We start from the raw sequence: 13,383 nt of genomic DNA, 5'->3' as shown, positions 1-13,383 counted from the left end.
TATATATATATATATATATATATATATATCTATCTATCTATCTATATATATATATATATAAATATATATATATAGATATAGATATGTATAAATATATATATATATATATGTATATATATATACAGATCTTCATAATATATTGGTTGTTGATATTTTGACTAAGATATTTTGGTAGCATGATATGCTCAATATTCTCGAAAACAACCTGATTAAGACCACTGGGTTTTAATAAGATAATGGAGATATGGCTTTGTTTTTCCAAGCTTATTTTACTGGCAGTCATTTAATGTGGACAGTCTCCAAAGATTTAATTGCTTACCACAGTGTGCTGTGCTGAGGACATTTCTGCAATTATCTCAAGATTGCACATCATAACTCACAGCATATCCAATTGTTCGGGCTTTGATTAATTCTGTGATAGGTCCCTGAGCAATGCTGAAACTTTCCTTCACTGGAAGACCAGGTGAGATTTGTTATATATTATCTAGCATATTTACTCCTGAGCGTGGAAGGGGATAGCAAGGAGACTAGTGGAAGCTCATATCACATGTATTTTTGTGTTTTTTCCTCTAGTGGAAGTGGTTCTGCCAAGATAGCTACTTCTTTTCTACATGGGAATTCTTTCACAGATGGTCCTCAGAGGGTTGCAATGTCAATGAAAGAACAGACAAAGCAGCAAAGTGACCACAAGCACTCCAATAACCTGTGATCTAAATAATCAATATATTCAGACAGAAGCGTACATCCTCTAGTTCTTCATCAATGTGTTCCTTCAATGCAAGCTCCTGTGCCTTTACCTGGCAGACAAGTTACTAGTAATGCAACAGAGACAGTCTATACCATTCACTCCAGCTTGGGCTGAAGCACAGTTTTCAGTTCTTACTGGTGCTCTGGATCTTCCAAGAAGTCCTTCTTCAACCTTTTCGGTCCCTGGGGCTACAGAACCCTAGCTGGTCTGTCTTTGTGACCACTCCTAAATCAAGATTTCAAGGAGAAAAATAGACAGTCATTAGCACTTCCCAGACAGGCAGCAGACAGCAAGCACACTTTTTCTAGTTCTTCCACACATATATACATTATACAATTTTCTTCAGCATGGCTAATGGTGAGAAGTTTTTCATACATGGTCATTAGCCAGTAATAGACATCAATTTCTAGTTCCAACCCAGGATTTTTTTTTACAGCAATTTCTGTTGTTTTCTGGTAAATTATCCCAGGAAAGCTTGCTCTCAGGCAGAACCCCATTGCCTGTGTGTGAAGCTTAGATTTTCCTCTGGGGTGCTGTCCTATTGAGATGGAGGAACTCTCATGTCCGCTCCTGCTGGCAATGGAGACATGTTGACTTGGAACAGGCCACCATCAAATGCCATCATAATAGTTTACCGTCAAAACCCCAAACTTTCAGGCCTCAGCTTGGCTTTTGTCTTACCATATAATCTTCTTGTTTACTGTCCCCTCCACTTTCCATAATAAGTAGCCGTTAATTACTTAACATGGACTTCCTATTAGAAAGACCAGGCTAATTGTATTTTCCCATGTTCTCAACCAGGCACTATAAAGTTTTTATACACTCATTTGTAATATAAATATAAACATATACTTCACCATTGAGTTAGACTTCTGATAAATATTATCAATCTGCACCAGTGAACTCTGTTGCCTTCTTTCTAGCCTGATATTTGAAAATGTAATTTTTCTTCACGAGCAGATTTCGACAGCAGCCTATGCACTGAAACATTGACTATGATTATCATTTCACTGCAAGTACATACTATTCTAAATATTAAAAAGAACAAGGTGATGTATAAAATGCATGAATTCCTCTCAGCCACTGGCAATCTCTGGGGGCCGCATACCAATCCATCATTTTTTTGGTCACCAAGCCCCCTCAGCATGGATCCAGCCACATGCAAATCAGTTCTGACCCTGCTCCTCATGGAAACAGTCCAGCCCAAACTACCAGGCGAGGTCCTCCCTAAACCGGAACACAAGCAACCAAAGACCAGTTTAGCCCTAGTGAGGGGTCTTGACCCAGGTATAGGTTAGTTCCAGTGGCACAGTGATCCCAGGACCCACATCTGGGCATACCCGGTGCACTTATGTTGCCAAATGCAAAAAGAACAAGCTGATGGATAGAATTCTTGAATTCATGTCAGACACTAGCAATCATTTGGTGCTGCATCCCAATCCATCATTGTGAAGCATTCTGTCCACCATCTGTTTTTTTTAATTTGTCACCCTAAGTGGAACGGGTATGCCCAGACACGGGTACCATGCTCGCTGTGCCACCATAGTCACAATAGCCTGGCTGACAAGGGATGATACTCCTAAACCGGTCCCAGAATGCTTGTTTCCAATCCCAGGAGGTCCTGGCCTGGCAATTCAGGCTGGACTGTTCACAGGCAGAGTATGGTGAAGACTGATTTGTATATGGCTAGGTCAAACTGGGATGATGTAGTGAGCAAAAAAAAAAACCAATGGATTCAGTCCCAGATCTCTGACTAGTAGTGAATGTTTGCGATTGTTCAGGATTCCATCCATCATCTGCTTTTTTCCAATTGTTATCCTAAGAGGGACGGGTATGTTCAGACTTGGGTCCCGTGCTTGCCATACCACCAGAGTCAAGTTAGACTGGCTGATGGTGGGTGATACCCCGAAACCAGTCCCAGGATGCTTGTTTCTGGTTTGGGGAGGAACTGTCATAGCATTTCAGGCTGGACTGTTCCCATGAGGACCAGGGTCAAACTGATTTGCATATTGCTGAGTTCAAAGTGGAATGGTGTGGTGAGCAAAAAACAATGGATTCAGGTCTAGAACTCTGACTAGGGATGAATGTTTGACATTGTTCAGCATTCTGTCTCTCATCTCTTCTTTTTGCATTCTAAATATTAGGCATGACCTACTCTTAGATATAGTATACATGTATCTGGTATATTTGTAGCATACATCTAGTCGAAAGGCATCAGAGCATTATATAAGGTCAAGGACAGTTTGAACGATTAGAGGGGAAGCTTGGCTTTGCTAGTGGAAGTAGACTGTTACTTTAAGCACCCAGACCTCGTGGGCTTTCAAGTACCACTTAGAGGTGACTTTGGTAGTGTCAAAATTAGGATTTTATATATATCAATAATGGTTTCCTTTGACATCTGTAAGGTGTAGCCTAGCTCACAGCAATAAAGTGTAGTGATGGCAGACCTGAAGGCATGCTTTTAAAGCCACTAGTGTGGAGGTAAAAATCTGTAATGTATACATCTCTACTTGTGAAAGATATTATTTATTGACACATTATACAGTAATATAATTTTAAAATAATGACTTGCATGTTCACAATTCTTTCTCCCTGGTTTACACACACAGACATCTACAGTGATTGCATTAACTAATAGAGGTTTCCTAACGAAAAAGACTGCATTTGCCACCGATGTTATTTGATATGCAATTACCTTTATAAATTACTATTTTGAAAATGTATATTTCTAAAGCTCTGTGTTTGCTATGAGACAGTCAATCACTATGCACATTCCATGCCAGCCTATCAAGTACTTTGTATAATACAATCATGAAATAATAGCTGTCATAGTCACAGTGCAGGCTGGGACAAAGTAGCTCTACAAACACACAAGCCACTATTCAACCCCTTGCCTTCCCTCTTGTCGGGTGAACCTGGTTTAAACTTCTTTTCTTTCCAGTTACACACTCACCCACAGCTGCTGTGAATGCATTAACCAATGAGCTTTCAGAGTGCATTTCCTACTGATTAATTTAACTTGCATTTTTTTAATTTTAAGGTTTATGTGTCATTAATGTATACTGAGTTATCCGAAGGTGTAAGACCAACCCAATGACTGAATACATTTTTTTTTCATTCATTTTTAGCCACGTCTTTGACCCCGACACTGCCATCGTTGTAATCTCGAGTTTCAGTGCAGTTCTACTGTGGTACCCATAAGTTATTGCCTGGCTGCCTGAGACAGCAGAAAGCATCTTCAAAGCAGGTGGGCTGGGAAGCCACCAGGCTGCAGACTTTGGTGGACTGTTCTGTGCTGATATTGCAGGTAGGCTGAGGTCCTGTAACACAAGCCTGCTGTGGGTCTTGGACGGTCTTGCAGTGCTATCTGTCAAAGCTTCTCCTAGTCTGGAGATGAGAATGAGTAGAGTCCACTTGACAGCTGATTGACGGCAGGCTGGTCGGTGCTTTTAAAGTGTGCAGCTGACCGCCACACTATTCCATCTGGTGTCCCCCAAACACACATGACTGGAGGGCTTTGTGTGAGGGATATTTTCAGTGTGGGTGACTAAAATTATGTTCGGGGGGTTTATGGAAGATGGCGGGTGAGAAATATCCTGTGCACCGTAACCGCTTCCCACCAGCATGATCTCAACACCACACAGAGCACTGTGAGGGTCACCTCTCGTACCAGTCGGGGGAGGGGGTGGCAACTGCAGAAAAATGGCAAAGAGGTGCCTGCCGCCACCTGGGCCAATCACTGTTTGTAGTATGGTCTCTAGTGCTGGAAACAACAGGAGCTGGATACACCTGAGGCTTGGATTGTATCTGGTTGTTTTATATGATTTTCTCTTCTGTGACCACTGATGCGTTGCTGGATGACAATGTGGTTCACAGATGCTAGGATTGGTGGAAATTGTGTATGACACACATTGTAAACTGACAATAACACTTTTTTTGACACTATGCGGCTCTTGGAAGCAGGTTGCAGTTCAGTCAGAGCAATCCGAAAAGTGCTGGCTGCTTTTGTTATATGCAGTTCAGTGGGTGCGTTGTACTCGGTCCCAGAGGATCTATACTGCATGACTAAAGCATTTTAGTATGTTGAAGCTGATACCAGTACTAAACTGCAGTAGTCTAATTCCTGTCTGAGGTTCTTAGCAGGGTTTAAGGCTCCTCCCCACTAGTTTATCGGAGGCATGCACTGACATGGACTGTAACTTTTGACATCAAATTTTAAAATCAATGTTAGCTCTCATGCCGAGTTAGTGCAACAATTGTCATCTCAACAGCACAAAATGTGATTCCTTCCATAATCACTCACAATATCTAATCCTTCATGTGCTACGCTTTGTAGGACGATAGTGATACAAAGTTTCTTGGTTTAGTCCATGTACAAAATGAAAAACCCAATCTCATTGCAACCAAGAGATTTTTAGCTAGGCACGTGAAATGTTTCAGCTGCTTCTTCATATGATTTAATGGGCAAATGTCCATACCTGAGCACATCAACAACTTTACATTATTTGGCAAATCTATTCAGTGCACCAAAGAAAGAAGGCGACATACACCTTTCAGTGGAATGGCAAAAATGGTGGCAGGGAACTATCTGCCTTTGTGTTGGCCATATTGAGTTCATGTAATTTTACTACTCTTTGACAGACTCTTGTTACAAAATAAGCCTAGTGGAGCTCTCTCATGTACATATGGCACACATAAAGACATGAAAACACAAATCACGACCCTAAGGTCTGTTCATGAGAGTTGTGTGGTTGTTCTTCAAGAGCATGTAGGAGTACCAATGAGGACGCCACCTGCCACTGGCACCCAATACTGTTGATCTAAAAGAAATGACCTGAATCAAACAAATGTTAAACATTATCAATGGGTCAACACCAATCAACAACACAGAATGATGCATGCCATCATAACCTGATGAGAAATTCAAGACATAGACGAAGGACCCATTGTCTGGTATTGCAAGGATTCAAAATTGGCAGACAACTACCACCAAATCCATCTCACATGCTAACCGTTCACCTCTTGAAAACATGAATACTTTAGAAAAGAGTCTACAGTAGTAAAAAACTACCTTCTGCAGAATTGGAGACACGCAAGAAAGTCCAGCTACGAGCTTAAGTTTTCTCACACTATCAATGGCTAGTTGGAGAATCATTGGAATGTGCACTTAATTCACAAAAAACGCCACCAGTACCATCAGTGACCTGGGACAGAGCTTGTAAGGAAGCCAGACTAATAGTTGTGCAGAATATGAGCCCTGCACAAGTAGTAGGTCCATAATTATTTCCTCAGTGGCAACTAAGCACCCCATTATAGCACTTGACTGTCTCAGCGTAGTGAAGCAGAGCAGTCTAAGACCTATTCAGGGGAGGTGGTGTGGGCTAGTAATCACCATTAGTTAGCAAAAAATACATTTATTACACATACACTACTAAATATTATGCAGTGATTTACAGATATATACATAAGGCTGGTGGAAATACCTTTGGTGACATTCTGAAATCACATGTGATGCCTAATGGGTCATGACCCCTAAAAATCAGAGTACCACCCTCCCATAACCTAGGGCACCTTACCAAATAGGAGGGTGTCATTTTAAATATAGCATGCCTATTGGCTTTGTGAGGTTTACCACATTTAAAGACTAAGAATCACATTATAAACCATCTCTCTATCTCTGAAATCAAGAACACTGTTTTACATACAATCATTACTATTAATAAAGAAGTGCAATGTTTATAAAAAATCACTGTCAGCACTCTATAAAATCAACATAACAGATGTTGTGTCTTTCCTACACCACTTTAGGCCACAAAGCATGCAGCCTTAGGACCAACCAATAGACGCTGCTGCACTTCCAAGCCGTAGAATAAAAGTGCTTAAAACTTTGTTGAAAAACCTGGGGCTCATGTATTTCTCGACCCTGCAGACGTAGGGTCAGTATTTAAATTCCTTTGGGGGAGGGGCTGCTGCATTCCTGACAGAGCAGGTCAGCTGAGCCACTACAGAAGATTTCCAGCAATCCATCCACCCCACTGCTGCTGGGGTCACGTCGAAAATCCTGAAAAGAAGAAACATGTCCCTCATGCGCTGAAAGAAACTTCTATCTGTATCAGGGATATTTCATTTTTGTTCTCTACAGAGAACAAGCTAGCTTTCCAAGTTTCATTCAATAGAGTCAAATAATCTGTTGAGTGGGAGCACTTTCTGCTAAATCATCCTTGACAAAGTGGCGGGCTTCTGCATTTAAGGAGGCCAGCCTTCACTGGGTACCCTGCACTGCCCCAGCAGTCCTTTGCACTACTCTTCTGAGTACCAATGGCTCTGTAAGACTATGCTCATATGTTTTTATGCATATTGAGAATTAGATGCAATCCTCTCTCGAATTTAATACACTAAAGCAGTGTGCTAACACATTTTTTGAACCATTCTATTGCTTTTCAATAGTCATGAGGAAATTTCCCTTAAAAGAAATCCAGGGTTGACATACTTTTAACTCGTACTGTTTTTTTCTGAGATGCTGATTTTTTTATGGTTAACATGCAACTAGGCGATTTCAAATGATTAGGCCCAGCAGATTCTTCTACACCTAATTGCCTTACCTTAGGCATTCCCTGTGTCATGAGTAAGTTACCCTGGCGGCCGTCAGTCAGGCTGTTCAAGTTAGGCGCCATTTTCAATGTCTAGGCCAAATGGCTTCATGTGAAAGCAACCCCAAATATGTGTCCTGCCATCCGTCTATTCTAATGAGCAACAAAAACATTTGTCAGGACTTTGAGAATAGATGTTATGCATGAAAGCTGGCGTTCTATATAAATACAATTTAGTATAGAGCTGCACACGCCTAAGATTCGCATCCTTCAGTAAAGAGGTATTAAACCTGTTAATCTTATTCCACTGAGTGGCTGTGAGCTGGGTACCTTCTTTGGCCTGCCATTTATCCCAAGCTTTTAGATATAGTATGTTGGCCTTCTGCTGTCTAAAAAGAGCAACAATTAATAGACCTAAGGGTTCTAGACTCCAGCAGATCTTCTGCTAAGTCTAGACTCTAAATGACCATTTCTGGGTCAATTTCTTTTTAAAAATGTTGAATTTGGAAATAAGACCACTATAACATAGCTTCTAAGTGCCTAATATTAACCTCAACCTCGCTCCAAACCATCCAGGATTCCCCTTGAAAAAAGTCCATCACTGTGTGGAAGTCATTCCTTTCCAAATGGAAATAATGTTTTTCTCAAGAAGGGGTCGATCCCCATTAATTATATCTGCCAGTTGGGTAATACCAGTAATGAGGGGCATTTGGTAATGTTTAAATAATTGGGATTTATGCTTTAAAAGCCACTGCAAACTCTTATATCTCACTTTCCTAGGGGTTTTCATGAGCCTGGATAAATAAAAAATCTGATATTCTTGAAAAATTAAATCAAGAAAGAAATCATCACTTAAATTTACATTTATGTTCGGGGAGTGACGGAATCTGAATATAATATGTGCATAATTTGCAAAATAATATTCCCTTAAGTCAGGGAGGCTGAGGCCCCCTTCCCTGATAGGGCAATATAATGTATCCAGAGACAGTCTAGAAATTATATTGGCCCATAAAAAGGCAGAAAACATTCCCTCAAGATCCTTAGAGAACTTCGTCTGCAGGGCCAGAGGGAGGGCAGCAAACAGAAAGTTTCATAGGGGAAGAATAAATATATGAATCAGGGTAGCATGGCCTAAGAACAATAGTTGAAAATTGGTCCATTTAGAAAACAGTGTCTTAATTTTTGCAATGAGGGGTTTATAATTTAGCACATATAAATTGTTAATAGTGCCAGATACAAACACTTGGAGGTAGCGATTAGGATTAGCATTAATTAGCAAGCGAAATTTAGTAACAGTTGTATAGCAAAATCTCTGGTTTGGACTCATTAACTTTATAGCCCCCAAGCTCTTGATATTCTTGAAAAATCCCAAAGGCCTTTTCTCGGGTTTCTATGTCAGGTTTTAGGAACAAAGCAATGTCACCTGCATATAGTTTAATAGTCACCATCCCACTAGTGGGAGGTACCACTTATGTATTACTGTGAATTATTGCTAATGGTTCAATGAACAAGGCAAAAATGATTGGTGACCGGGACCTGATGCATGCCCCTGCCCAGTCACTTGCGCCGACCTCGATGGAGTTTACAATTATTTGTGCCATTACACCCCTAAACATGCATATTACAATCTGTATAAAACGAGAAGGGAAGCCAAATTCCCTAAGAATGATAAAAATACTTTCCCAGCAGACCAAATCAAAATCCTTTCAGTACCTAAAAACATTACCTGAGCTGGTATTTTGTTTTGTGTAAAATAGTCTGAAGCTACAATCAAGAAGTTGGTGTTAGTGAATAATTGCCTATCTGGCATGAAGTCACACTGCTCAGCATGTATGCCAGAACCCGTGACCCTACCCATGCGATTGGCTAATAATTTATCAAAAATTTTGTAGTGCACATTTAACAGGCTAATAGGTCTGTAAGAATTGACGTTACCATTATCCTTGCCCTCCTTTAAGAAGCTTACTACTAGAGCTGTGCAAAAGGACATCAGAATGTCCCCCAGTCTAGAATATGATTTGCTAATTTTAGTAATTCAGGGTTTACTACAGGTGTGAATTTCTAAAAGAATTCGGATGGTAGTCCATCCTCCCCGGGAGCTTTATTGCTAGCCAATGATTTCACGGCCAGCTCTACTTCTTCTAACGTAAATTCCACAGTCAAAGCCTTAGCTTGACTTGTTTGTAGCTTGGAGATGTGAAATTTATTTTAAAAAGACCCGAATCTGACAGAATCTATCTACATTTGCTTATTGTAGACTTCTGTATGGTGTTTAAGGAAAGCTTTATGAATGTCTACTGGAACTGTTATAGGGAGATGAGTGCCCTGTTCAATAAGCAAAGTGGTTTTATTTTGCAAAGCCAGATCCCGTACCTGCTGTGCAAGAAACCTGCACATACTCACTTTCTTCGTCTACCTGCTGAAGATAAGCAGAGTTGGAGACATAGCCTTGTGTCATATAATAGTCCAGCATGCAACTTCTTTCCAGGTTAAGCAGCACCTTTCTAGCAGGATTTCTACAGTGCCAAACAATGATACTTGCAATATTCAATGTTGTCTCCAATTTTGCCCTCTGAGCCACCCGGTTTCTGTGCTGTGTAATTTCTTTAGAAGTAACATGACTATGAATAGTTGGTTTAAAGGCCTCCCAGATATTCTCAGACGGGGCCAAGTTTGTTTTAACTTTAAAGTAATGTGTGATTTTGGTGTCTATGTCTCTACACCATTCTTCATTTTGCAAATTTACTCTGCTAATGGACCACCTGTCTCCTACCCTTTCAACCTTAATACCCACAACCTCCATTTTAACCAGAGCTTGATCGGAGAATCTTTCCTAGACATGCATGTAACCTTTTAATTGCAAATTATGTGAACTAAGAAAAAAATCCAGTCTGGACGCAGACTTATATTTAGCCAAGTAGCATGAGAACTCTTGACATCTGACTATGCATCGTGCCAAAGATCTATGAAATTGAAGGCACTGGCAAACTGAGCCAAACAGCTGGCCATATGTTACTTATTCTGCCTATGCATACTTGTTGATGAATCCAATTATGGGTCTTGGAGAGAATTGAAATCTGGCCCCAAGATCAACAAACCTGGTATATCAAGCAGTGTCTGACACAATTCAGTCAAGGGCTGTGAGTCATCTGAAATTGGTGCATATAGCGTGGCTATAGTAAGCCTAGTGTTGTGTAGGAGCCCACTTACTAGCAGCCATCTATCTTCTGTGTGAACCTAGGAGAACGTGACCTCGAAAGGAAAATATCTACTAATATAATGAGCCACCTCTCTGCATGCATCACTTGCATTTGGCATACAGCAGAACCCAGCTCTGCATAAACATTCTATATGAATCATGACTCTTGTCCCTGAAGTGCGTCTCTTGAAGAAGCATGACATCCGGAAAGTGTTCCTTGATTCAAGCTTGTATGGCCCTTGTTTTGTTTTTATTATTGAGGCAGTTTACATTAAATGAAACCATCCTTATATAATCCTTGTGTATCCCCATTGTAGATATTAATACCTAATGTCTACATTATAGGTGGCCTAATTTAAACATCATAAGCTGGATTTACTTATAGCTGCCCCGGCAATCTAAAATGCCTAAAATGCCTAAAGTGAATTTTGGGGGTTATTCTAACTTTGGAGGAGGTGTTAATCCGTCCCAAAAGTGACGGAAAAGTGACGGATTTACTACCAGCCGTATTACGAGTCCATTATATCCTATGGAACTCGTAATACGGCTGGTGGTATATCCGTCACTTTACCGTCACTTTTGGGACGGATTAACACTCCTCCAAAGTTAGAGTAACCCCCATAGTGCCTAAAGTACCTTGTTTGACCTATCATTTTAAAGTGCCTAAAGTGCTGAAGTGCTTAAAGTAACTAAGGTAGCATGTTTTGTGGACACGATCATCAATCAGCATTGCATCAATTACAGTTGCCCCATATTTTGACAGTAAATAGTTCATCTCCTTTTTGTCCTGTACACCATATATTATTCCTGGAGCGACTGATACCTTGGCCACAGATGACTCTCTTCTGTATGTTTGCATCATTATGAGGCATATCTTTAACCAATGTCATTGTTAATTTCCAACCTATGTTCATTATTGAGGAACTCTCTCTTTTTCCACCTTGCAGTGCCCACCCACCCACCCCCTCTACCCCTTGCCCAACACTGTGTCCACCGAAACGAAGAAGTGCCCACATTTCCCCCCTTAACCCCAAAAGTCCATTGGGTGGCATTCTATTGCACCCTTCTGTGCGCTTGAACCACCAGGCTCGTGCCTGGAAGGTTCTCGACCCAACACCCCCACCCTTCAGAAGAGTCAAACAAATATAATTCAGCCCTCCGCCCTTTTACCATATTATGCATCATTTGTGAAAAGTAGACAACTTTTATAGAGAGCTTTCCAATGCCATTGGCACTTCCCACATCTGTTTCAATATATACTCAGTAGTACCCCTGCCTATCTAATGTCCTTGTGGTCCAGCTCCTGAAGGAGCACCTGTGTTTTGCTAACATCATCAAAAAGAAAAAACTGTCCCTTTGCTAGGACACAAAGTTTTGACTGCTGACCAACAGTTGCTTGAGCCCATCATGATCATATCTGCTGCAGGTGGCGGAGACCCCACCCCCTCCGTATCACAGATGTTTAGGGATACCTCTATTTCTAGTTCGCCCTGCCCATCTCGGTTGTTATTCTGGGGGGTTTAGGGGTTTGCTTCAGGAACTGTTTGAGAAATTCCTTGAGCTTCCACCAGAGCCGAAGGTTTACTTGGTGTTTCAAAAACAGTGGATATTGTTTGAGGCTGGGAGGGGGGAGATCTTAAATGGAGTCTACTATTCCTACTGATGAAGGATCCGCACCAGAGGTCTCTAGTTCCGCTTGCCCCCTGTCCCTTAGCTGCTCCTCATAGGCCATATGTAAGGAAATGCCTCATTGGCATGGTTACCCCCTGACATTTTGCCTTTGCTGATGCTATGTTTTGATTTGAAAGTGTGCTGAGGCCTGCTAACCAGGCACCAGCACCAGTGTTCGTTCCCTAACCTGTACTTTTGTTTACAAATTGGCACACCCTGGCATCCAGGTAAGTCCCTTGTAACTGGTACCTCTGGTACCAAGGGCCCTGATGCCAGGGAAGGTCTCTAAGGGCTTCAGCATATCTTATGCCACCCTGGGGACCCCTCACTCAGCACAGACACACTGCTTGCCAGCTTGTGTGTGCTGGTCAGGACAAAACGAGTAAGTCGACATGACACTCCCCTCAGGGTGCCATGCCAACCTCACACTGCCTATGCAGTATAGATAAGTCACCCCTCTAGCAGGCCTTACAGCCCTAACGCAGGGTGCACTATACCATAGGTGAGGGCACCAATGCATGAGCACTGTGCCCCTACAGTGTCTAAGCAAAACCTTAGACATTGTAAGTGCAGGGTAGCCATAAGAGTATATGGTCTGGGAGTCTGTCAAATACGAACTCCACAGCACCATAATGGCTACACTGAAAACTGGGAAGTTTGGTATCAAACTTCTCAGCACAATAAATGCACACTGATGCCAGTGTACATTTTATTGCAACATACACCCCAGAGGGCACCTTAGAGGTGCCCCCTGAAACCTTAACCAACTACCCGTGTAGGCTGACTGGTTTTAGCAGCCTGCCACACTCGAGACATGTTGCTGGCCACATGGGGAGAGTGCCTTTGTCACTCTGTGGCTAGTAACAAAGCCTGAACTGGGTGGAGATGCTTATCACCTCCCCCTTGCAGGAGCTGTAACACCTGGCGGTGAGCCTCAAAGGCTCACCCCCTTTGTTACCGCACCACAGGGCATTCCAGCTAGTGGAGTTGCCCGCCCCCTCCGGCCACAGCCCCAATTTTGGCGGCAAGGCCGGAGGAGATAATGAGAAAAACAAGGAGGAGTCACTGACCAGTCAGGACAGCCCCTAAGGCAACCTGAGCTGAAGTGACTCTGACTTTTAGGAATCCTCCATCTTGCAGATGGAGGATCCCCCCAATAGGGATAGGAATGTGAC

At 41.9% G+C, this 13,383-nt stretch overlaps 1 protein-coding gene across 12 annotated transcripts in view; it reads left to right on the top strand.

Annotated features, from left to right (window-relative positions):
* Positions 1-13,383, top strand: part of HTR1F (5-hydroxytryptamine receptor 1F) — a 2,610,837-nt gene that overhangs the window by 985,264 nt on the left and 1,612,190 nt on the right. For all 12 annotated transcript variants that reach the window (XM_069205051.1, XM_069205044.1, XM_069205047.1 and 9 more), the window contains one exon: positions 3,877-4,055. The gene's annotated coding sequence lies outside the window, so the exon portion shown is untranslated. The remainder of the gene's footprint in view (positions 1-3,876; positions 4,056-13,383) is intronic.

This window comes from Pleurodeles waltl, chromosome 8 (genome assembly GCF_031143425.1).
Source record: "Pleurodeles waltl isolate 20211129_DDA chromosome 8, aPleWal1.hap1.20221129, whole genome shotgun sequence".
NCBI classification, from domain to species: Eukaryota; Metazoa; Chordata; class Amphibia; order Caudata; family Salamandridae; genus Pleurodeles; species Pleurodeles waltl.
The sequence above is the reverse complement of the archived record's forward strand: the minus strand, read 5'-3'. Positions and strand labels throughout refer to the sequence as shown.